The 25,334-nt window shown below is 45.4% G+C and overlaps 1 pseudogene across 1 annotated transcript; it reads left to right on the forward strand.

Moving 5' to 3' along the window:
- On the forward strand, positions 1–25,334 carry LOC146042337 (trans-1,2-dihydrobenzene-1,2-diol dehydrogenase-like; annotated as a pseudogene). The gene is made up of 7 exons (XR_014463840.1): positions 1–175; positions 9,265–9,376; positions 16,926–17,092; positions 17,383–17,658; positions 18,172–18,296; positions 23,115–23,265; positions 25,192–25,334. The product of XR_014463840.1 is annotated as a trans-1,2-dihydrobenzene-1,2-diol dehydrogenase-like (transcript).

Consider the following 25,334-nt stretch of genomic DNA (forward strand, 5'->3'; position numbering starts at 1 on the left):
CTGCTGCCCTATAAAGCAGGGACTGAAGGTTTCTCTTCCTCTACCAGTACCCGGATTCATTCAGCCCACACTGAGGAGTCTTATCATGGCCACAAAGTGGGGCATCTGCTCTGCAGGAAAGATCAGCAATGATTTTGTGGCTGCACTGGAGACGCTGCCAGCTCAGGATCACCAGGTGTGTGCAATGGGGTCATATTAGCCTGCCCTGTGTATAATTAGGGATAGCCAATCCTTAGGCCAGATGCACTAAGAGGTGCTTCAAAAGTGATAAACAGCCAGCCAATCAGCTCCTACCTGCCATGTCACAGACTGTGTTTGACAAATGTCAGGCAGGAGCTGATTGGTTGTTTATCACTCTCCACTTTATCACTTTTGAAGCTTAGTGCATCTGGCCCCTTATGTCTGACCACCTGATCTGCCTGTAAGTCCGATATGGTGCAGTAGTGCGGCAGCCAATCAGCACAGCTTGGGGCAGAACCTCTGACCGGCATTAACTATTTATAACCCAGAGATGTTTTTGTGATTCCAACCTAATCTTCCATGAAGAAATTAGTACAGCTACAGGGACTACTGCAGAGTTGAAATACGACCGTATGCGCCTAAAGCATGGCTTTGCTCTGCGCACACTCCGAAACCAAGCGCATGAATGTGCGTAACTAAGCTGGAACCCTGCGCTCTTATGCAGGCCAGGGCTGGATTTGTCACTAGGCCCGTGAGCGGCAGCTGTCAGTCTGGGCATGACCGAGTGGGCAACCGTGAGTCATGACGGCGGCGGTCGTCACTGGCCGCTGCCCATTCGGCCATACACATAATCAGAGTCACACGAATCATGGTCCTGTGTCCCAGGAGGCTCACTGGCTCAGGCTGAGCTGATACACTGCTGCCCATTGGAAATACTATACACAGGGCCAAGGGCTGCTGGGCCTCTCTACTTCCAACACTGCGCCTGATTCATGTTTCTTAAGTTTAAAGCAAAAAAAGCAGGTAACTTTTTTTTTTTTCTGGAACAGACCATACTGCCATGCAAGGGGAGCAAATGCACTTGTTTCTACGCAGTGTATATACTGGCTGCTTTTGCATGTAGCCGGCACACATGTTAGACTGTTTTTCTTTTTACACTGCAAATTTCAGTTAGAACACACCCCACCCATACCTAATTTTCTTTGCATATGCTACATCGGCCCCACCTGCAGCGCTACATGGTCTTGTCCACTTGCTTATATTTTTGAATCAGGCCCATGGTATGGAAACAAAGGGCCCAATTCAGAAAGGCTTGCTAAGCAGCGGTTGTTTGCTGCTTATAAAATTATTTAGTATTGCCACTATTATTATTAGGCAGAAATATAAATTTATTATGATATCATGGGGCAATATAATTTGCTGGCTAACGGGCGATCGTTTATTTACGACAGAGGCAATACTTATTACTTCATAGCGGGGGGCACAATTTTGGAGCCTATTTGTGGTACCACAAGAACCAGCATGCAGATATAAAATCATATGGCTTGGAGGTAAATTCCTCAGACTTTATACTGGGTACACACTGGCAGATATATTGGGCGATTATATGGTGAGCCCGTTTGTGGGTGTGTACCCCGATATGTCTGTCGGCCCTGCATATGTCCAGCGATCACCCATACACTTGCTGTGGGAAGAGGGAGGGGGCTGAAGTCACAGCTAGATGGGCATTGGAGATCCTGACCGACACGTCATGCAGGTGGGGTCACAATGACAATGACAAACCGCTCCGAACATAGCCTGCCCGCGAGCCGTGCTCGCGAGTTTCTGACCTTGTTCGGAAATTCGAACGCGGGAACTGGCATCGGATTCTCATGAGATGCCGAGTCTATAAAAGCTTTGAGTCCCGAGAAATCGGCGCCATTTCACCCTCACGCTTTCGGAAGTCCTTACTTCCTTTTTCAAAACCGAAAATGTGCAATGCAAAGTATTGTAGTGCACGTATTCTGTCTTCAAAAAAGGAAGTAAAGACTTCTGAAACATTGACCGTTACCTGTGTACTGTCTGCATTTATTTGGAAGCCCGTTGGAGTGCCATAGCTAACCGCGCTATACTTCTTATATATTTATTTTTTATTAACAGGTTCTTATACAGCACAGCAAATACCGTTGCGTTATACAAATGGAAACGGTTATAGAACAAAATGAGTAGTTACAGACCGTCATAGAGAGGGTATGGGTCATTGAGTCAACCACAGAAGGTCGACATTGGCTTAGCTCAACACATGAAATACCTAAACAGGGTTGGAAGGTTGAAACAAGCATTAGGTTGACAATGGCTAGGTCGACAGTCAAATCGTCGACATGAGTTTTTCACATTTGGGACTCCCTGAGTATTCGATATGGAGTACCTGCTGAAAACATCATACTGTATGTGCAGAGCATTGAGACTGTACCCGCAGTGGACCTTGCCACCTGCTACAAAGGTGCTGCGTTTCCTACTACACTCACCGCTTATGTCAGGAGTGCGGGTTGCCTATCCTCGTGTACGGAGGACCTACTGTTGGGACGCCTTCCCCACCATTGATAATCTCCAAGGTCACCTGTCCACTGCTCATAATCCATGATACAGATGATGACTGTGGACTTCTCCCATGGACTAACACTGTACGAGCGCTGCCCACAGGCTCTCTGGGAGATAAGAGGAAAGCACAACGCTCTTCCTTCTTACCGGCAGTGTATATATAGGGAGATTACAAGGATTATTTTCCAAGGAGCTGCCCAATATCTGAAGTTCCCTCAGGCCTTCACAGAAACGCAGAGCATCACAGGCAGCCAGAGGACACTTCACCTTCCTGTCAGAGGCCTTTAATAAAGAAACATCATTCATATAATATTTTGTTTGTGGGACCATATTGATTGTTTTACAGTGATTTATGAGGGTTGGTGTAACCAGTGCCAAAGCCCAGGGTGCAGAGCAGAGGGAGTTCCTGTACCCACCTTGTGGATTAATTGGATAGGCTTATGGTTGGGGGTGGGCATTGGGAGAGATATGGGTTTATTATGAGGTAATTGTGTTTTTATAGAGACCAAGAGGAATTACAGAGTGTTTAGCTTCCTGGTCACAGCATCAAGGTTTTTGTACTCATTTCCCATCAAGTATCAATCTTTGCAGAGTTTGTATGTTCTCCCATTGTTTGCGCGGGTTTCCTCTGCGTACGTTTGGTCTCCTCTTACAGCCCAAAAAAACATACTGGTATGTAAATAGTTGTAGTAGCTTATTATTTTTATTTTTTATTTTTTTAGCCATTGCAAAACGCATTAAAAAAATTCCTTTTTAAATCTCCTCAGGGACCACATAACTGTTTGTTCCGCCTATAAATAAAAAGACTGGCAATTCAATGGTTTCAAACACCTTCTTATTATAATGCAAGATCTACACCTGGGTTTCAACAAAAAGCATAATTAAAATTAACCCTTTTGAGTAACAACATCTGTGAGATGTGCAAAATATCAGCTAAAAATACCAACGTCTCTCACATTTGTTCTATAAATGAAAATACATATTTGTTGTGTTTACATTTTTTTAATACTTTATATATAAGGTAACATTACAGGTCATTATGTTGAATAAAAATGTTTACTTGGCAATTTTCACACCTATTTTGACAAACTCACTTGGCACTCAGGGTTAAGCATGGGATATGGAATAACATATAGGGCGGTATTCAATGAGGCTGATTCGCCATGTTTTTATGGCGATTTTGTGCTGTTTGGCGAATTTCTGACTAAAACGGTGAATCACCCTATTCAATGACCAGATGGCGAATACATTTCAAGGTTTTTTTCGCCATGATTCACCGAGTAGCAATCGCCATCTTTTATGGTGAAGTGGAAGGTGAACTTTTAAAATAAAGTGTTTTTGTTTTTTACAATTGGTGTAAAAAAATCAGGAATTTTATTCTGAGGGGCATGCTATTTTATATATATATATATATATATATATATATATATATATATATATATATATATATATATATATATATATATATATATATATATATATATATATATATATATATATAATTTTTTTTACACAGACCAGCCAGCAGGGGGCCGGAGCCGAGCCGCTCATTAGATATGCATATATTCACTTCACCCGATCATTACATATGCATGATCGGGTGTAGTGAATATACCCGGTCCCTTGCTGGCACCCCCGGGGGGCAGCCTGTGCTGCCTGGCATCCGGAGAGCCCACCTCCCCCCCCCACAAATGTTCTGGGGCAGGCAGGGAGACTTCCATCTCCCTGCCTGCCACCGTCCTCAGGCTCGGGGCTCAAATTCGCCGGTCAGGGGCAGCGAGCCCCTGACTCGTTGAATACTGGAGCCGGCGAGGCTCCGGAACGCGTCGAGGAGTGGCGAATGTGCAGCGACTCCTAAACAGGATTCGCTGCACGTCGTCAGTATTCTCATTGAATACTGCCCATAGACATATCTTGCGGTTTATTTACTAATGGACGACTTAATTAGTACCTCAGTCAATTTGATATAACCACCTCTCCTGAACCATGGATATTTTTTTAATCCTGGACTGTTGGGGTTCCATGAGGACAACGTGCCTAATTCATCACGGATATTTTATCTGCACAGTTGCAGTCCATTGTGAGTATTTAGCTGCCACCCAAACAAAGAGAAAACGCTCCGCATGGAACGCAGATCGCTATCCACTCGGTAATCCATTCACCACTCCCAAACCATCTAAATGACTTAACCATCTGTGCAAATGTAAGTAGGTCTAAGGCGGCCACTAATACCCCTTTCACATCGCACTTTTAAAACAGTAAATTGCCGTTTTTTTCCCTTTTTAAAACGTTTAAGCCTGCACTGTGAATGCACCACAGCCGATTTACCGTTTAAAGTTAACTGGCATTTCGAACCGTGTAAAAAGCAGAGTCCTACACGGTTCCTTGCCGTTTTTTGTGCAATGTGAATGTGTACAATGCTATGCATTCACAGTGCAGGCTTAAACGTTTTAAAAAAGGGAAAAAAAAAACGGCAATTTACCGTTTTAAAAGTGCGATGTGAAAGGGGTATAAACCGGTATTTAAAACGGTAATCTGCGGCAATGTTAAGGCTCTGACCCGTTTTAATTATCGTTTTAAATACCGGTTTTTAAAACGTGTCGGCGATGTGAAAGTGGTATAATCTGCGACTGAGACAGGCTGAACACAGCCGCACTGATGTCACAGACCCACCCTGAAAAATGCTTGGGCGCACCTGCAGTTTTTTCTGACACTCCCAGATTACTTCGCTTCCTGACGGTCATCCTCCGACCGCTTTGCATCTACGATCCATCTGCATTTTCTGTCGATATTCCCCCTCGTGCATGCGCAATGCATACAGAAGGCATGCACAGTCATTCCATAATTGCTTGATTTGCAAATTCGCTGATTAACAATCCATGCTGAATTAGGCCCCGTGTTTGTGAATCTCAGGGATAATAATTTGTTCTGAATCCATGCGATACAATGTTAAATAGCTTGCAGCATTTGCCCTCCATGAACAGATAATTTTGTCCCTGCTGGAAAGGGTCCTGCTGGGAGCTATGCCCTAAAAGTCCAGGTTTTAAGGATATCCTTCTTAAGCACAAGTAACTTGTGTTGGTAATTCAGATCCGTTCGGACAGGCCGAATTCGGTCCCCTGGCCAATGGTGGGGGGTCTGCGCATGTGCAAACCCCCTGCGATGTTAGACTGATTTTATTTTTAAGCTGCAAATTACAAGTTAGAACACACCTAAACCATATAAAATTTTCTGTGCATTTTACATCTGCCCCACCTGCAGTGCTACATGGTTTTGTCTACTTGCTTACTTTTTTGCTTTGCAAACAATCATGAATCAGGCCCATGGTATGGAAACAAAGGGTGGTGATTCACGTATTTGCTCTGGGGACCGATGGTGCGGATATCCTGCTTAAGCACAAGTGAATGTATTAGTGGTGCCGTCATTGGCATCCTGTAGAATACCCATTTCTTTCACACTGACGCTCCGGCTACAACCTGTGTCTGACTCGGGATACTGAACATGGGGCCTAATTCAGTAAGGATCTCAGAGCAAAATCTTTCTCTAATGTAGGAGCCGGACTGGAGGCAAAGCCTGGGGGGAGGCTCCCCTGACAGGGTTTGTAGGGAGCTGACTAGCAGGATAGTCATAGGAGGGGTGTCTAAGGAGAGGGTCATGGGGGGAGGGGCTTAACGGGGTGTTGGAGGGGTTTATAAGCAGGGTTCAGGCGGGAAATAGGGGTCACTGGGAGATTTTCTCAACAGCTAAGCAGCGCTGGCATCTCCCATGGCTTCCCCAGGCAACGCTGATGCTGAAGTATCCGCTGCGCTTGCTGCCCTCAGGGAGGCAGCGGGCACCAGAGGGGCTGTGTGGCTGCAGCAGCAGATGTCAGGTCTGCTGGGGGGACTGGGAGCAGCAACGCAGGAGGCTGCTCCAGCGGGTGCACGGCCTCGGAGGTCTAGGCCTCCGGAGCGCTTCAGCCCATCTGTGTCCCCCAGGGTTCAGCGCCGTTCGCGGAGCCCCGTTAGGGACCCTCCCGGCCAGGCTGCGGGCCGGGCACCTTCTGCCCGCAGGACCAGGTCTGGGAGGAATCCAACCAGCAGGCGGAACCCTCCACGCAGGGGGGATCCCCCCCCCCCGTGCAAGAAGATCCGGCGGTGCGTGGTACTGGACCTGGAGCGGCGGGGCATGCGGCGCATGCTGCCGCCCAGCGTGGGGAGAGTCGTGCCAGGGGGGCTGAAGTACAGGCTGGGGACCGCAGGCCTGGTACACGGAGCGTGCGGCGCACAGCTGGCTCCGCCTCCAACGAGGTTACGCCGGCTGGTGCTGTTCCAGAGGGTCGGGATGACAGGAGAAGTGAGATGTCAGCGTCAGCAGATGATGGAGAAGTACCTGGTCCTTCATCGTTGGATGGGGCTCGTCAGGACACTGGACCTGCGGCTGCTGGGTTCACAGCCCCCAGGCAGCCTGGTGAGTCTGTCTCTATGTCTGTTAATGCTTTAGCGCAGAGTCAGGGGGGGGGGGAGGGTTAGCCCTCCAAGGGGAGATGAGCAGGGGCTTTAATGAGTTATTGAGTGGTTTTGCAGATTGGTTGGTGGGTTTGCGACAGGGGGCGGGGCCGTCCCCGGCGGCGGCGTGGGCGCCGCAGAATTCGGGCACACCAGTTAGCAATAGTGTGCCCAGGGTCGGATATGTGCCCGGTGACACGGCTAAGGATATTTAAGGAAGTCAGAGTAGGCAGGGAAAGGGATCCCTTGTTGATGCATGCAAATGGTTCCTTTTTATCACGGTTCCAGTTCACAAGTGTGTTTAGAGCAGTCTTACGGACGTTGGGCCTCAAGGGGGAGGAATACGCGGGTCATTCTTTCCGCATTGGGGCCGCAACTGAGGCTGCTAGAATGGGATTTGGGGATGAGTTAATTAAGCGTATTGGGCGGTGGGAATCGTCTCGTTTTCATTCTTATGTTCGTTTGGGGGATTGTTGAGGTTGACTGTGTTCTTTTCTGTTTTTAGGGCAGCCTCCGTGCCTGATTTGGATTTTAGGACATTCATATGTCTTTTGGGGAGCTTTACGGGCTGATGTTAGACCGAATGGCCGCCAGCTAGGTTTGAATAGAGAGGAGGCGTTGGTCCGCTGGCTGGGGAAGCGCGGTATGGTGTGGAGTGCTGCAGGAATTTCACCGTTTTGTTCGGCTCGATAGGGTTCCCGACATATTAGTTTTGCATGTGGGCGGGAATGACCTTGGGGGCAGACCATTTAGGGAGTTGATACGGGATATCAAGTTTGATCTCCTACGTTTATGGGCAATGTTTCCGGAATTGATCACGGTTTGGTCGGATATCGTGCCACGCCATTATTGGAGAGATGCAAGGTCGGCTGACAAGCTCAATAAGGCACGGATTAAAGTTAACAGGGCGATTGGGCGTTTTATGGCCAGGAACGGGGCTGTTGTGGTGAGGCACAGGGAACTTGAGTCTGGTGCCGGGGCATTTTGGAGAGGGGACGGTGTGCATCTGAATGCTGTGGGGATAGATGTTTTGTCTTTGGGACTACAAGAAGGAATAGAAACAGCGTTCCGGATGTGGGGGGGGGCGCACGGGGTTAAGGGTTTAACCTCGTGCTTGGTGGCGGAGGGGGGTCCTCGAGGTTAGTGGCATTGAGGCTTAATTATGCGGCGGGGAGGGCCCCATGAGGGGGCTGGACTCCCTTGGGTGAGGTTAATTAATGAGCACTGGGTGTTTACAATTGGTGCCGTCGAGCCAATCGCTATCGGCTGGGGGTAAGAGCTCCTGGAAGTGCTTAGAGGTGTGGATAGATTTATTGAGGGCCTCGGGGACCACCTTCCGTGGGAATGTTTTTGGTTATTGTTAAAATTGTATTGTTTCAATAAAGATGGCTGCTGTGGCCAATTTTATCCAACAAGAGAGTTATGTCATTTTTGGGGGGATAATTGGGCACAGCGATTAGACAATACCCTGTCATGGGCAAAACCACGCTGCTCTGCAGATAAGGAGAGCGGGTGCAAATGCACTATGCTATCATTACATTATAATATAATAAGAGGTTGTTGGTATATCATTGGCCAGTGATATTGGCCTGCCCACCAATCGTCCAGGTCACCTCTTTTCGAGCAGGTTCCTAACACTCTGGGGTCACCACCTGGGACGCAGGGAACCCTGAAACACGATCCAGCTAAGGACCCCCCCAGGGCATCACAATAAAGAATAGGGGTAGTAAAGTGGTGAAATTATAAGTATGGAGGTCCTACTATATGTCTGAAGGTAGAGAGTATGTGAAATAAAAAGTGCATACATAAATAACAGACATACAGGATATAAAAAGTGACTGTGTATTTAAGTTGTGATGCCTGAGACAGTCGAGTCAGAGCAGCCCGGAGCCCCCACGCCGAATATCAGTAAATTTATGCACACCTGGCAAATTTGCAAGTTGTCTGACCAATCTCTGAATGGCAAATTAAATACACTTTGTTTATTTACAAGTAAAGGTGCCCATACACGGTACAACTGCCAGGTGCGATGAGATGCGTGCTCCCTGTGCACATCCCATTGCACTGCTCAAAGTATGCGCTGCACGTACTTCTAGTACTAGATTGCATCTCATTGCAATGCAAAACCTATACGATGTGATGCGACCTAGTCCAAATTGCATACAATAATTGTACCATGTATGGGCACCTTTTAATGTATATTTAGTGCAACATTATTCTGATTTTATCTCCTCAGGTATTAGCGGTGGCTGCCAGGGATGTCAGCCGTGCTAAGGAATTCGCTCAAACGTTTAACATTCCCAAGGTGTATGATTCCTATGAAGAGCTTGCCCAAGACCCTGACATTGGTAAGCAGGAAGTGAGCAAGGCCCATTTATCAAGGATCTGATTTACAATGAGATCAGGAATATAACTGCCCAGGATCGCATTGTAAAATGCGATCCCATCGGCAGGATGTATCATCCCTGACATGCAGGGACAAGTCTCCGAAAGGAGCCTGTCCCTGCGATATGCTGAGCCGGGGGGTCTGCGCATGCTCAGTTAATGCTGACCCGGCACAAACTGACGCGGCAGTGCGATCCATAGGCTACAATGGGCTACCGCCGTCTGAGAATGGCGGTAGCCCAGGGATGCGAAGAGCTGCTGACCGATCTTGACACATCGCATAGCTTTGCATCTCCCATAGAAACCTGTAGGGAAAGTGGACAGCGGCGATGCAGCAGGGGTCGGATTCCTTCTGTGGGGTACTCCTACATACATTTGGGTGATATTTAATATTTGTGGCTATCCCCCAAAATGGGTGTTTTTGGGGATTTAGCCGCAAATATTGAATGATAAATGCCAGGGGCCCCTAAAAAAACTTTTAAGACCATAGGCAGCGCAGTCAGACTTCACTTATGTTAAAGAAAAAACAGCTTCTATAAGGAATTGCAGCTTTAAGGACCCTTTTAACCCTTTGAGTGCCAACATCTCTGTAAGATGTTCAAAATATCCTCCAGCATTGCTCACATTTGTTATATACATTTAAAAAAAAAAAATGTTACAGGTCATTATGATGAGAGCAATAAATGGTGGTGATTTTGAAAGATAACGCTCAGTGTGTAACCATATAACAAGGAACGATACAAAATTGATTATATCACCATTAAACAGCACTGTTTCCAAATGAGATGTTTGCAGGGTTTAGATGATACCTGTAGGAATAACCTCCCTTTCACAGGATATGTGACAAGGGGGTACAATAAAGGAAAAGCAAATAGTGCAAATTAACCTTTTAAAACAGGGTTTTTTTAATAAAAGTCCACACTTACAACTGGTAGACAGTAAAACAGCATTGGATAGATTCCACAAGGCAGATACAGCATACAGGTGAAGATGTGATAGCGTGAAAATCCTCTTCAGTAGTCCATGACCGACCCATCCGAAATAGGGGAACCAGAGACCAGGGGATAACACGTCACCGCCAGCTGTCAGCAAACCAGGGAATCCTCCATACAAGACACTCAACGCGTTTCAAATTAAAATTCTTCCTCAGGAGTGTATAATGTCCATGAAGGGAACATGTCCCTATATATGGTCCTTGCGGATAGCGTACACACTTGTGCACGCTTCCGCATTGATTACCCAGCCGGATTTCCCGTATCGCGTCACCGGAACCAAGATGGCCGTGCGTGTCACGGACTTGGTATGGAACGCGGAAGTGAAATCAAGCCGGTTTGATGCGGCGATCGCTATTCCATTCGATACAAATGCTGGGGGTTATCATTCAAGCAGTACCGTGTTTAAAGAGCTCCGGCCATCTTGTTTCTAAGTGCACGTTTAAAAAATACATGAAATTGGTTCTTTCTAAAAGAAAAGGAAAAACATGTCAATACAATAAAATGGATGGATATTAACAACATAAAAAGAGAGATAATAGTAAAGGGTGACATGAATGGTGGAGCGACCTAGCCTACAGCAGAAATGGTTTGAGCTCGAATTCACCGTTGAGGCCCTGTGGAACCAGGGTCCTCAAACGGTGAATCCACTTCATCTCCGCCTTAGAGAGCCGCACCTCCATATCACTGTATCTCCAATTAGGGAGTATTTGCTCTATACCCCAAAAACTTTTTAATTTTCCAGGATTGGATCCATGGTGATCTTTAAAATGGGCAGAAACTGTGTGGTTGATTAAACCTTTTTTGATATTATATATATATGCTCCGCAAGGCGGACTTTCATCTGTCGGGAAGTTTTCCCGACATATGTCAGTCCACACTCGCACTGCAGAGCATATATAATTCCTTTAGAGTGGCAAGTGATGAAGTTATTGATTTTGTAGGTTTTGCCATTAATTGCAAAATCAATTTTCTTTCTTTCATCACTTTTAACAGTTTTGCACATTAGGCATGTACCGCAACGGTGGAAACCGTTTGTTCTGGTACTTTTTCTTATGGCGGTTTCCGATGAACTTTTGACCAGATGGTTGCGTAAAGTAGGAGCCCTCCTATAAATAAAGCTTGACTTTTCAGGCAATATTTTGGATAGCACCGGATCTCTATGTAGCAACTTCCAATTATTCCTGAAAACCTTCTCTATCTCTTTATGTCTAGAATTATATTGGCTAATAAATGAGAATTTATGAATATTGTCTTCCTCTTTGTTTTTTGGTTTGATTCTTAATCAGTTCTATCTATTTCTGATAATCTTACTAATGATTTTTGTAAGGACTCCTCTGGGTAGCCTTTAGCTACTAGTCTGTCTGATGAAAGATCGAAATTTAAGCCCCCCTCAACGTTTAACCCTACTCACTGCAAAGGCCCTTTTTTGGAGTGTTTCAATAAGGTCGTTTGCAGTGAAATAGAAAAAATCCTAGAAAGAAAAAGTAAAAAGAAATGTAACCTCACTAAAAAGGAATTTTTGGCCTTAAAAACCCTGAAAACTGATACAGAGTTGGTGATTAAACCCGCCGACAAGGGGGGAGGGGTCGTACTTATGACAAGAGAATTATATCTCAAAGAAATTGATAAACAATTAACTGCAAATAATACTTATAAAAAAATTAAAATCTGACCCTTCCAAAAGGATAAAGTCCCTTATGGAGCTCACAAATAGGGCTCTAACAAATAACATCATAACCGAAAAAGAACACGAATATATAAATATAAAAAATCCCTCTACCCCCTGTATATATGTACTTCCAAAAGTGCATAAAGATCCCCTCCACCCCCCAGGTCGCCCAATAATTTCTGGGTGTAACAGCATCACCAGTAATTTATCAGCCTTTATTGATTATTTCCTTCAACCATTAGTATGTGATACAAAAGCATACTTAAAGGATACCAGTGATATGTTGAGGAAACTATCTACTGTAACATGGGAAGAAGGCTGCATACTAGGATCCGCTGACGTCAGCACTTTATATACAGTGATTACCAATGAAAAGGGTCTAGAAGCTGTCTCTTTCTTCTTGAATAAAAGTAACCTGAAAGAGCCACTTAAGGAATTTATTTTAGAAAGTATTTTGTTTATTTTGACTAATAATTACTTTTTTCATGAGGGCAGTTATTATTTGCAATGCGTTGGAACGGCGATGGGCACCAGATTCGCCCCCAGCTACGCCAATCTTTTCATGGCGTTCTGGGAGGAGCAAAACATCTGGCCAGGTGGCGGGCTGGTGGCGGATCTGGTGTCCTGGCACCGTTTCATCGACGATATTTTCTTTATTTGGCATGGGGATTTATCTGATTTAATTTCTTTTTCTAATTCACTTAATCTTAATACTTTTTCTATAAGTCTAAGTTTTGTTTGGAGTAAAGAATCATTGTCTTTTTTGGATTTGGTCATCTATATTGACGGGAATATTCTCAAGACCAAAACATACCGTAAGCCTACGGATTCAAACAGCTTCATCGATATTAACAGTGAACATCACTGTAATTGGCTTAATGCGATCCCTTATGGCCAATATACAAGGATCAAACGTAATTGTACAGATCCAGAGATCCGTGAGAAACAACTTGATGAAGTCACAGACAGACTAGTAGCTAAAGGCTACCCAGAGGAGTCCTTACAAAAATCATTAGTAAGATTATCAGAAATAGATAGAACTGATTTATTAAGAATCAAACCAAAAAACAAAGAGGAAGACAATATTCATAAATTCTCATTTATTAGCCAATATAATTCTAGACATAAAGAGATAGAGAAGGTTTTCAGGAATAATTGGAAGTTGCTACATAGAGATCCGGTGCTATCCAAAATATTGCCTGAAAAGCCAAGCTTTATTTATAGGAGGGCTCCTACTTTACGCAACCATCTGGTCAAAAGTTCATCGGAAATCGCCATAAGAAAAAGTACCAGAACAAACGGTTTCCACCGTTGCGGTACATGCCCAATGTGCAAAACTGTTAAAAGTGATGAAAGAAAGAAAATTGATTTTGCAATTAATGGCAAAACCTACAAAATCAATAACTTCATCACTTGCCACTCTAAAGGAATTATATATGCTCTGCAGTGCGAGTGTGGACTGACATATGTCGGGAAAACTTCCCGACAGATGAAAGTCCGCCTTGCGGAGCATATATATAATATCAAAAAAGGTTTAATCAACCACACAGTTTCTGTCCATTTTAAAGATCACCATGGATCCAATCCTGGAAAATTAAAAAGTTTTTGGGGTATAGAGCAAATACTCCCTAATTGGAGATACAGTGATATGGAGGTGCGGCTCTCTAAGGCGGAGATGAAGTGGATTCACCGTTTGAGGACCCTGGTTCCACAGGGCCTCAACGGTGAATTCGAGCTCAAACCATTTCTGCTGTAGGCTAGGTCGCTCCACCATTCATGTCACCCTTTACTATTATCTCTCTTTTTATGTTGTTAATATCCATCCATTTTATTGTATTGACATGTTTTTCCTTTTCTTTTAGAAAGAACCAATTTCATGTATTTTTTAAACATGCAATTAGAAACAAGATGGCCGGAGCTCTTTAAACACAGTACTGCTTGAATGATAACCCCCAGCATTTGTATCAAATGGAATAGTGATCGCCGCGTCAAACCGGCTTGATTTCACTTCCGCGTTCCATACCAAGTCCGTGACACGCACGGCCATCTTGGTTCCGGTGACGCGATACGGGAAATCCGGCTGGGTAATCAATGCGGAAGCGTGCACAAGTGTGTACGCTATCCGCAAGGACTATATATAGGGACATGTTCCCTTCATGGACATTATACACTCCTGAGGAAGAATTTTAATTTGAAACGCGTTGAGTGTCTTGTATGGAGGATTCCCTGGTTTGCTGACAGCTGGCGGTGACGTGTTATCCCCTGGTCTCTGGTTCCCCTATTCCGGATGGGTCGGTCATGGACTACTGAAGAGGATTTTCACGCTATCACATCTTCACCTGTATGCTGTATCTGCCTTGTGGAATCTATCCAATGCTGTTTTACTGTCTACCAGTTGTAAGTGTGGACTTTTATTAAAAAACCCCTGTTTTAAAAGGTTAATTTGCACTATTTGCTTTTCCTTTATTGTACCCCCTTGTCACATATCCTGTGAAAGGGAGGTTATTCCTACAGGTATCATCTAAACCCTGCAAACATCTCATTTGGAAACAGTGCTGTTTAATGGTGATATAATCAATTTTGTATCGTTCCTTGTTATATGGTTACACACTGAGTGCTATCTTTCAAAATCACCACCATTTGTTGCTCTCTCTATCCCTATGGTATCTTGTTGGATGTATACCTAATTGTGGTTTTGAACACAGCTGCACAAGTGTCTTTAATCGCGCACTTATTTTAGAACATTATTTGTCTCACTCATTATGATGAATAAAAATGTTTCTTGGCAATTTTCACACCTATTTTGACAAATCCACTTGGCACTCAAAGGGTTAAGCATGTGCCCGATAATATCTCCCCTTAAAAAAAAAACCATTATCTCTTTTTCAAAATCTCTGTACAGGGAAATAAATGTGGCTGCCAGACACAGAATCTGCTACAGACTCTCAGCAAGTCGTGTGATCAGATGAGCAAGGAGGATTGTATGTGTGGTGGGTGAAAACAGATCAGAGTGGCATTCCAAAGCCTCTGTGTACTATGGACTGCAGGTCTGGATGTACGCCCTCATGTATGGATGTTCTGTCCTGTGCATGCACTAGCAGATCCTGCAATACAGGATGCAAACTGATAGTCCGATGCCACTTGTGAGTGGGGAGGGAGTAGGGATAGTGATTACCTGGTGTCTGCGACAAGAGCAGCTTGCATGTCCCTATGAGTGTCGCAAGCCTTCCGATGGTGTTACAGTGATCCAATGCTGCGTCTTGTGATACAGCTCAGATCACTACTGCAGCAAGAACAGTCTACCTGTAATAGACGCCTCCTGCTGCATTCCATACATTGCTAAATGTAACTCCAACCACATTTGAATGATCCTCTGTATCATGTGCCTTGTGACTGGTTGCCATGGAACATAATGACACTGCATAGCATAATTCATTATTAATAGCATAGAATAAAATACTACAGAGAATGGTAAAGGCTAATATTTTTATAGCCTGACCAGGTACTTTCTAGTAAAAAGAAACCACTCACTTTTTGATGTGAAAAGCACACAATTTTGGAAGGGGGGTGGGCGGCTGGGGAACTAATTCGCAAGGACTATGAAAAAATGCTGCTGACATTGGGGAGACCCCTTTCCTTTTAGAGGACCAAATATTGCGATCCAAATTCAGCCCCGATGGTTGTGGTTGCGCATGTGCAAACCCCAGTAGTGAACGGCTTCGGCGCGTTACATACTCGCTCGGACATTTTGTGTGAGGAAGGAGACCCGGGGGGTGTGTAGGGGTGGTATCAGGGGAACTCATAGCATTTTATGGGCATCCCTATAAAAACGCTGGACATTTCCCCTGGGAACGCAGGTGGGCCAATGCCTGCTTGGGTGGGCGTCACATGACGTTAGCACCTTCCCCCTCTTTGGCAGACTCCGACGGAAATAAAAGTCAGTATAGCCTGACTATTATTACCGAAGGGGAGAGAAATCAAAACTGTATGGTGTTCGCACTAGGCTGAATAGCCACCACCCTCTGTTACCGTATGCTGAAGAGCTGCCACCTGCTTTTCCCGTATAGTGTTAACACTAGCCTGAAGAGCCGCCACCCCTCTGTTACCATATGGTGTTAGCACTAGGCTGAAGAGCCGCCACCTGCTGTTCCCATATGGTGTTAGCAGTAGGCTGAAGATCTACCACCCTCTATCACCGTATGGTGTTGGCACTAGGCTAAAGAGCCACCAAACTCACATATGACAAGACTTTCCTCTTTTTACTTTATACACATTTGGGGCTGGCTCTACCATTAGGCCGGTTAGGTGCAGGGCTCTTGGCGCCACCAAGTCTGCCTACACAAAATGAAAGATGATTGTTGTTCTAAATACAGGTGGTGGCTGTGGAACCTCTATGATCCACCTCCACACTTTCAGTGGAGAGTCTGCCTTTCAGTGGAGAGTCTGGAAAGTGGGTATTGGTGGCAGTGTGAGGTTGGGGTCAGTAGGCTAATATTTAGCCTAGTGTGCCAAAAAAGCCTTCCACCGGCCCTGAATACATCATGCAAAGAATGGCATCCCCAGAGAAAAATGTTATGTTTGGGAAGTTGAAGATCAAGGAACAAGGGGATGACCAGCCACAGGATAACTTGATACAATCACAACAACTATGTGCACCACACAATCAACACTGAGCCACTTGACTGAAGATCAGAATTTGTTGAGGACCATATTCTACCCATAGGGTTGCAATATGTCAGCAATGGCTTCACAGCACATAAGAACAACACACTAACAACAAAGCATAAAATGTTTCTATCCACTGTATCTCCTTCTTGATAGTCACACGTGTCTCTTCTCTTATGCCAGATGTCGTCTATGTTGGCGTCCTTCACACAGTCCATAGAGATGTGGTGCTGATGTTCATGAAGAACGGGAAAACGTTTTGTGTGAAAAACCGCTAGCCATGAACCTCTCGGAAGTCAAGAGATGACTGCGGCTGCAAGGAAATACAACGTCTTTCTAATGGGAAGTAGGTCCTGTTCCTTACGTCCCTATGAATCTGTTATGTCCAATAAGTGATGCAGGGTTATCAAACAGGTCATGCGCATACAACAAACATCGGTCCCCATGCAAACGAGTGGCCACCGTGAATGGACCTAAATAAGGTCCTAGATTAATAGCAGAGTAAATGCCCCAACGGGTAGTGTCATGATGTGAGATGGGGTATTATGGAACTTCTGTTCTGTTTCTTCCACTATGTAACAGATGGAGATTTTGGGTGACCCTGGTGCAGGAACACCTGGTGCCTAACACTCTGTATGAGCCACTTTTCTCTCTTCCTACAGGCTTTCTGGAGCCGCTTTTTCCCAGTCTATGAACAGATCCGCTCCCTGCTGGACCAGAAAGTCCTCGGAGAGGTGAAGATTGTACGGGCAGAATTCGGTGCCAACTTGCTTGGCATTCCTCGTGCCGTGGAGAAGGAGCTGGGTGGTGGGGCAATCCTGGACATTGGTTGTTACTGTATCCAGTTTGCCCTTAATGGCTTTCAACGGAGAGAAACCAGAGTCTGTAACAGCCAGAGGATTTCTGTACGAGACCGGTAAGCTTCAATTACACCGTAGGCCAAACCTGTCCTCAAGATCTACCAACAGTTCATGTTTTTTCAGGCAACCTGTGGATCTGTAGTAGTAATGCATGCAGCATTTTGAAATGTGACCGTTAGTAATGACTGCAGCTGTGCACCAGCTAGGTGATTTGGAAATCATGGACCATTGGGTAGATCTCGAGGACCGGTTTGGCCACCGTAGGGTATAGAACACTGCAACCTGACTTGCTCTGTGCCTTCTGCTGCAGGCAAAGCTAGGTACGGACACTGCTAAGCATAGCTCTCTGCAGTCATGACTTCTGAAGGGCAGAGTGGTGCAGCCAACCAGAAATAGTCACAGACCTGGACGATTGGTGGGCAGGTCAATATCACTGGCCAATGATATACCAACAACCTCTTATTATATAATGTAATGATCGCATAGTGCATTTCCACCCTCTTTCACTGAACACATTGGCATGGATATGTGATACATTTTTTCCTAATTTTGTCCCAATTTTATGTCAGGTGTGGATGAGACTGTGACGATCATCCTGCAGTACCCAGGCAAGCGGCAAGCTATACTTACGTGTACCATGGTGACCGTGCTACCGAACCAAGGTGCTATCTGTGGCACCAAAGGGATGATTCAGGTATGCAACATGTCTCCAGCACCGTGGCCAAAGGAAATGATAATCCCATTTATGTGTGATTTTGGGCCTGATTCAGCTTTGTTACTAAGCAAAAAAGAAAGCAAATGGTCAAAACTATGCTGCACTGCAGGTGGGGAAGATGTAACATGTGCAGGGAGATTTAGATTTTTGTGGGGTGTGTTAAACGGTCATCTAAATTGCAGTGTAAAAATAAAGCTGTGTAACATTTGTGGGCTACACGCAAAAGCAGCCAGTATTTACCCTGCACAGAAACAATATAAATGTATTTGCTCTCCTTGCATAGCAACATGGGACCTCTTTCTGGTTCGCTCACAGAGGCAAATTAATTCTCAAATGGACAAAACCATGTGCATTGCAGGAGGGTGGGGGGGGGGGGGGGGGGGGGGGCAGACGTAACGTGCAGAAATAATTCGATTTGGGTGGAGTTTTACTGCAAAGTGATATATATTGCAGTGTAAAAATCAAGCAGTCAGTATTTACCGTGCACAGAAACAAAATAACTCGCCCAAATCTAATTCTCTCTCTGCAAGAGTTACATATGCCCCCTGCAGTGCACATGTATTGTCCATTTGAGACAGAATTTGCCTTTGTGAGTGAATCAGAATAAGGCCATGGTTTGTTCCAGACAAACGATTGTATGCTTTACTGAATTTGAACCCTTTATTAGCACCATACCTCTATGTACTTGGGTTGTCACTTCTCGGTTCCTTCAGGTCAGAAATAAGTTGTGAGGAGCTAGTAGCTTACATGTCAGACAGCCCATGATGCTGCAAATATGTCCAGCACATCCTACTGTTTGTGCCAAAATCTCCTCCAACAAGGGTGCAGAAAGCAGCTTTTACTGAGGGCACCTAAGCACTGGGGCACAACACAGCTCTTGATGGCTCCTTTGAAAATGTAAACAGTGACCTTGCATCTAAGCAGTTATCAGATTTCCTTTTGAAAGATGATTTTGTGACCATCTTTGCCACTAGGGTTGCCACCTCAGGCATCTTCGAGTGCTCCCAGGAAAGTGGGCGTGGCTTTGTAAACGGACGTGACCTCTTCGGAAAAGTGGGCGTGGTCTCTAATACATCCATGTATTGAAGTCGCTATTGTTACATTTAATAACACATTTCCCCCTACTGACAACTCCTACACAGAGATACCTCATACATCCTCCCCTCACCCTGACACCAGTGACAACAACTTCACAGCAACCTCCCCACACCCTCACTTCTCTAACATGCAAATCTGCCCAAAACACTGACTGTCCACACACACAAATCCCCCCTTCACACTGGCCTGACCATTTCCTCAGCTGACAGCACAGACGGCAAAGGTCCCCTGGGATTGAGACACAGTAGCAGCCGGCTTATCTCTCCTCTGAGGCTCAGTTTGGGAGGAAGCACTGCTGCAGCATCCTAGGCTGTTGGCTGCACAGTGCTCCTCCGTCATCTCCTCCTGTGACCCAGTTCAAATATTTCTGGAGGTAGAGGGAGCTGTGCTGCGCGGGCAGCAACTTGCAAGTTCTAGAGACACACTGCATGCCCTGTGGCCTTTCTGGCACCCGGAGCTCACGCTCCGCTGGAACCACCCTCCCTATGCCACTGACAGTGTGCACACTCAGTTAGGAGGCTTTTAAAGTCATCCGGGAGAATCCTGGAATCCGGGAGACTGCAAAAATGTCCTGGAGAGTTGCCACCAATTCAAGGAGAATCCAGGAAATCCTGGAGAGGTGGCAACCCTACTCGCACCCACCCCCAGTCCCTATCTGCTCCTACCTCCAATCTCTGTCTTCACAGCTCCCTCTCTCCATATCCAGCAAGTTTGAAACAGATCAGTGTTGCTGCAAAGGGGGCGCGGTACATTTTGACGGTGTCCATGTCAACTATGTCGACATTCTGGGGGGAGTGAAAAACTCATGTTGACCTTTTGGCTCACGACCTAATACTTGTCGACCTTCATCCAATGCATGTCGACCTAAATTGTGTTGACTCAATGACCCATACCCCATTTATCATACATACAAAGATTTGTCTGAGTTTTTATACAACTAGGACTCTGAAAGAGGCATGCACTGCAGCAGTGATGGGGAACCTTGGCCCTCCAGCTTTTGTTGAACTATACATCCTAGCATGTCTTGCAACAGTTTTAGCATGGCTAAATAGCAAAACTGCTGCAGGGCATGCCAAGATGATTAGTGCAACAACAGCTGGAGGGTCAAAGGTTCCCCATCCCTGCGCTACTGCTAGAAAGGTTATTTCACATCAGTTTTTGATTTAAGAGTAGTGGCACTATAGCATTCTATAATGTGGTAGAGTCCAATGGATTACCTAGGTATAGTAGGGTTACCACCTTTGTGTTGAAAGATTCCCGGACAGTGGCCTGCCCCTTGACACACCCACAGTCCACCCATTGACCCGCCCCTTGACCCATCTTATCATGTGTGTTTTTTTGGTACTTATGTAGTAACTGGGCTGCCGATTTTGAAATCGGGTCCATCGCATCGCATCGCACCCGACCAAATCGCATGCGATGCGATGCGATGGACCCGATTTTTCCATAGGATTCAATGTTAAAATGGACTGAGTCCATTTCAACATGGAATTCAATGGGAAAAGGGGTCCTTTTCATACCCCTACTATCCAAGTGGGCATGGAGTTGGATATAAACCTGTGGCGAGCGTAGCGAGCCACCGAGCCCGAAGCGTGGCGAGCGTAGCGAGCCCCGCGAGGGGACACAGAATACCGTCCCCTCGCGGGGCTCGCTTCGCTCGCCACGCTTCGGCTCGGTGGCTCGCTACGCTCGCCACAGGTTTATATCCAACTCCATGCCCACTTGGATAGTAGGGGTATGAAAAGGACCCCTTTTTCCCATTGAATTCCATGTTAAAATGGACTCAGTCCATTTTAACATTGAATCCTATGGAAAAATCGGGTCATCGCATCGCATCGCATCGTATCGCATCGTATGCGATGCGATGCGATATCGCATCGCATCGCATCTGATTGTATGCCTTAACTTAAGGCATACAATCAAAAAATCGGCAGCCCAGATACTACATAAGTACCGTTTTTTTTTTACCTTTGCTTCAATTCTATTCTTGATTTTGCACACCGTAATGCCCATTACACATTATGCCACACACCGTGATGCCCATTACCCGTTATGCCAGGAGTCGACAATTAAAAAAAAAAAAAAATTTTACACCGTAATTCCTATTACACGTCACACACACATTACATATTATACCACATGCCAAAAATGCACAATACACGCCATGCCAGGGCTCTATTTTTTTTTATTTTTGTTTAAACAGGGACAGTGTGCACCGAAGGTGCGCGCCAAAACTTTAATGGCAATTGCACGTGTCATACACCCATTACATATTATACCACATGCCATAATGCCCATTACACGTTATACCAAACACCATAAGGCCCATTACACATGCCACACCATAATGCCCATTACACGTTATCCCAAACACCATAATGCCCATTAAACATTATGCCACACACTGTGATGCCCATTACATACACCACACACCGTAATGCCAATTAGATATTATACCATATAAGTGCCGCTTACCTACATTTTAATTGATAGTGGTTGCATGCTTGATGCCAGGGCCTTCATGCTTGATGCCAGGGTCTTTTATGCTTGATGCCATTGGGGAGTGCAAATGCATCTTGCAAGGGGGAGTGGAAATTAATTTTGCCAAGGGGGAGAACAAATGCCTATTGCCAAGGGGGAATTTAATTAATGCTTGTTGCCAAGGGGGAATTTAATTAATGCTTGTTGCCAAGGGGGAATTTAATTAATGCTTGTTGCCAAGGGGGAATATTATTAATGCTTGTTGCCCAGGGGGAATATTAATAATGCTCGATGCCAAGGGGGAATATTATTAATGCTCGATGCCAAGGGGGAATATTATTAATGCTCGATGCCAAGGGGGGTAGTATTATTAATGCTTATTGCCAAGGGTGGTGGGGAATATTATTAATGCTCATTGCTGGGGGGGGGATATTATTAACCACCCCACAGCTGCCCCCCAGGCTTCCTCATGTAGGTATGTCATATGTCACTGTGGCATGATGGATGGGATGGTCGCCCGCATCAGTAATAGGCGGTGCTGGTCGGGCGGGTGGGGGGGATCAATTCATGGACAATGTATAGTCCGGGGCAGCCACCCTTCCGGACTCCAGACGCTGGTCTCAATTACCGGACTGTCCGGAGTAATCCCGGACGGGTGGTAACCCTAGGTATAAGGAGAGGAAATATTTTCCAGAGCAGGAGGGCAGATTGGCAGATGCTTCACTAAGGTGGTGTTGGATCTTCCTCCTAGTTCATCAGAATTAGAACATACAGTCGATTGAACACTGGGTATTTCTGTAATGATGTAACTAGTGCTGTGTTTCTGAGTAGAGTAGGCAGCATTGCAGTATGAACCGATTACAATGCTATATAGTCAAGGCACTAGGGCGATACACATGCAGTTGCGGAGATCAATCGCATGAACAGTGTGAAAATTGCATGCGATTGACAGCAGGTACGATGCAATGTGCGGTCCCATGCGCATCGCACCAGAGCCTGCAAGTCGCATTGGTTGCAGAAGATATATGTTGGATTGCATCCGAGCTGGGCAGGATTGGCTGGAATCCCAAAAAAAGATTCAGGAGGTTTGAGGGGGGATCACGGGTGACTTCTTCGAGGGGAGACGTCACCCTAATGTATTCCCTAGGCAGCACTGCTGCATGAACTGATTCTTAGTGCTACAAGCTATGTATTATAATATAATTGTATTCTATCCAGATTCCGTCCTACATCTGGTCTCCAACTTCCATGGTCGTCAACGGGATAGAAACCAAGTACTCTCTCCCCCCTACTACAAGGCGCCTGTACTTTAATAACAGCACCGGACTGAGTTATGAAGCAGAACACGTGCGACAGTGTCTTCTAAAAGGTAACAGGAGCCTGATCCATAATGAGGGGGTTATGTGAAAGGTTCTAAGACCAGTATTGGTGGATAACTATAGCTATCCCAGAGACATGTATGTGTTCAGACCATAAGAAGAGGGCATGATGGGTCAGAACCAAACCCCCAGCTGCGTAGGGCATTAAGGTCAATCACGGTTATAAGTAAAACATGATGGTTAAAGGAGAACCAATGGCGGGCAGTTTTGGCCTAGATGGTAGCGGTAAGGAATAAGAGCTTGGACAAAGAGGCATATTGTTGAAAGGGGGGTGGTTAAAGAACAGTGGTCCAGGGTGTGCGTAAGGATGGCAGGGGTGGTTTTCAGGGGTGACCTAAGACAATCAAACAGCAACTTAGATTTTAAGAAACCCACATACTAATTATCAAGAGGGATGTACGTGGCTGGAGGATCATCTAGCTCAGTGGATCCAGCAGCAGCACCAATCACATAGTGCAGGGAGAACTGCTCAGCACATATGTTACATACATCATAACATACATGTTTATATGTGCTGGTTAATCCTCCAGAGAACAGCAACGGTGTCTGTATTGGGATGGCCATCACTGAGTTGAAATCGATGGCCTATGACCAATGGTGACTCTCCGTATCGATGGGGAGAACCAGATGGTTATATATAAAACAGAGCCATCAAATTCATTTCTTTCCCCCTTCAAGGTGTCGGGACATGGAGTCTAGCTCCGCCTCGAACACTCCTGTAGCCCCAGGAGTAAGCACTGGTGGGTGAAACCATCAATGGTTCCCTTACAGAAGGTTTCAAACCATCAAGTTAAGCCCTCATTGGATAACCCACCAATGGCCATTCCTAGTGTATCAGATGCCCGGGACTCTGCATAAGGCATTACACACCTCCTAAACCTGCCCCCAGACTCCCATTGGCTCACAAGAGTTTGAGGGCAGACTTATGCTGTGTACACACAGTGAGATTTGACATTAGAGGAGAAATTTAATAGGATGAGCGATTCAGAAAGTGAGAGATTTGGTAAAAAATCTCCAGTTTGGTTTTGCAGTGTACATGATTGGTGCTTAAAAATAAAATAAAATAAAAAGTAAGATTTCTTACCAAATCTCTCATTTTCTGATTCTCTCACCCTATTACATTTCCCCCCTAGATTTTGATTATATAGTCAAAATCGCATCGGGATCACATATCTTATGATGATTGAACAGGTTTTTAACCATCGATCCCAAGTTGATGGTGATGCACGCTCCCGTTTAGCACAAATCAAATAGCTAAATAGACAGGGCAGCAATGACTATATAGTGCAAATCTAATGCAGATAGCGTGAATTGTATGTACAGAGTTAGCAAAGATTGCATAGCAATCGAATCTTAAGTCGAATAGCAAAGGAATCTCACGTGTGTACACACCATTAGAATGGTGAAGCCTTATGCCAAAATCCAGGGGAACCACTGAGCACATAATAAATAAATTATAATCTATATATTTATAACAGTTTCTTATATAGCGCAGCATATTCTGTTGTGCTTTACAAAGGAGACAGTGATACAACAAACAGGGTATTTACAGTCAAAAGGTAGGAGGGCCCTGCTCGCAAGCTTACAATCTATAGGGAAATAGGCATTGATACAATGTGGGTAATATATGCTCTGAGTGGTTGCCCTCTGCACTATCACCCCTTTCACGTCGCAAATGCCGAGTTGCACCCAGTATTTGGACACTGGTCCGTCCCGGGAGCACCCCTGCATTTGGGGTGGTAGTCCCCCACAGCTACGTCAGAAAGGGGACTGAGCAGCGGTGCGACATCTGGGGGCGGGGGAGGAGGCAGCACTTAGAGCTGACGCTGCAGAAAGGTTACTGCTGAGGCCTGCATAACATGACCTGTACAGCATTGTATGCTGATTATCCATACATGACTGTCCCTGTGTTCCAGGAGCGAGAGAGAGCCCAGTCATGAGCCTGGCGGACAGCGAGTTATTGGCCGGCATTATGGAGGAGGTGCTCATACAACTTAGGAGCAGTAAGAACAAGGAATGAATGTGTCTTTAATGCAGAAATAAACACTTTGTACAACCA

Source organism: Crinia signifera, chromosome 19, assembly GCF_055691185.1.
Source record: "Crinia signifera chromosome 19, ASM5569118v1, whole genome shotgun sequence".
Taxonomy (NCBI): domain Eukaryota; kingdom Metazoa; phylum Chordata; class Amphibia; order Anura; family Myobatrachidae; genus Crinia; species Crinia signifera.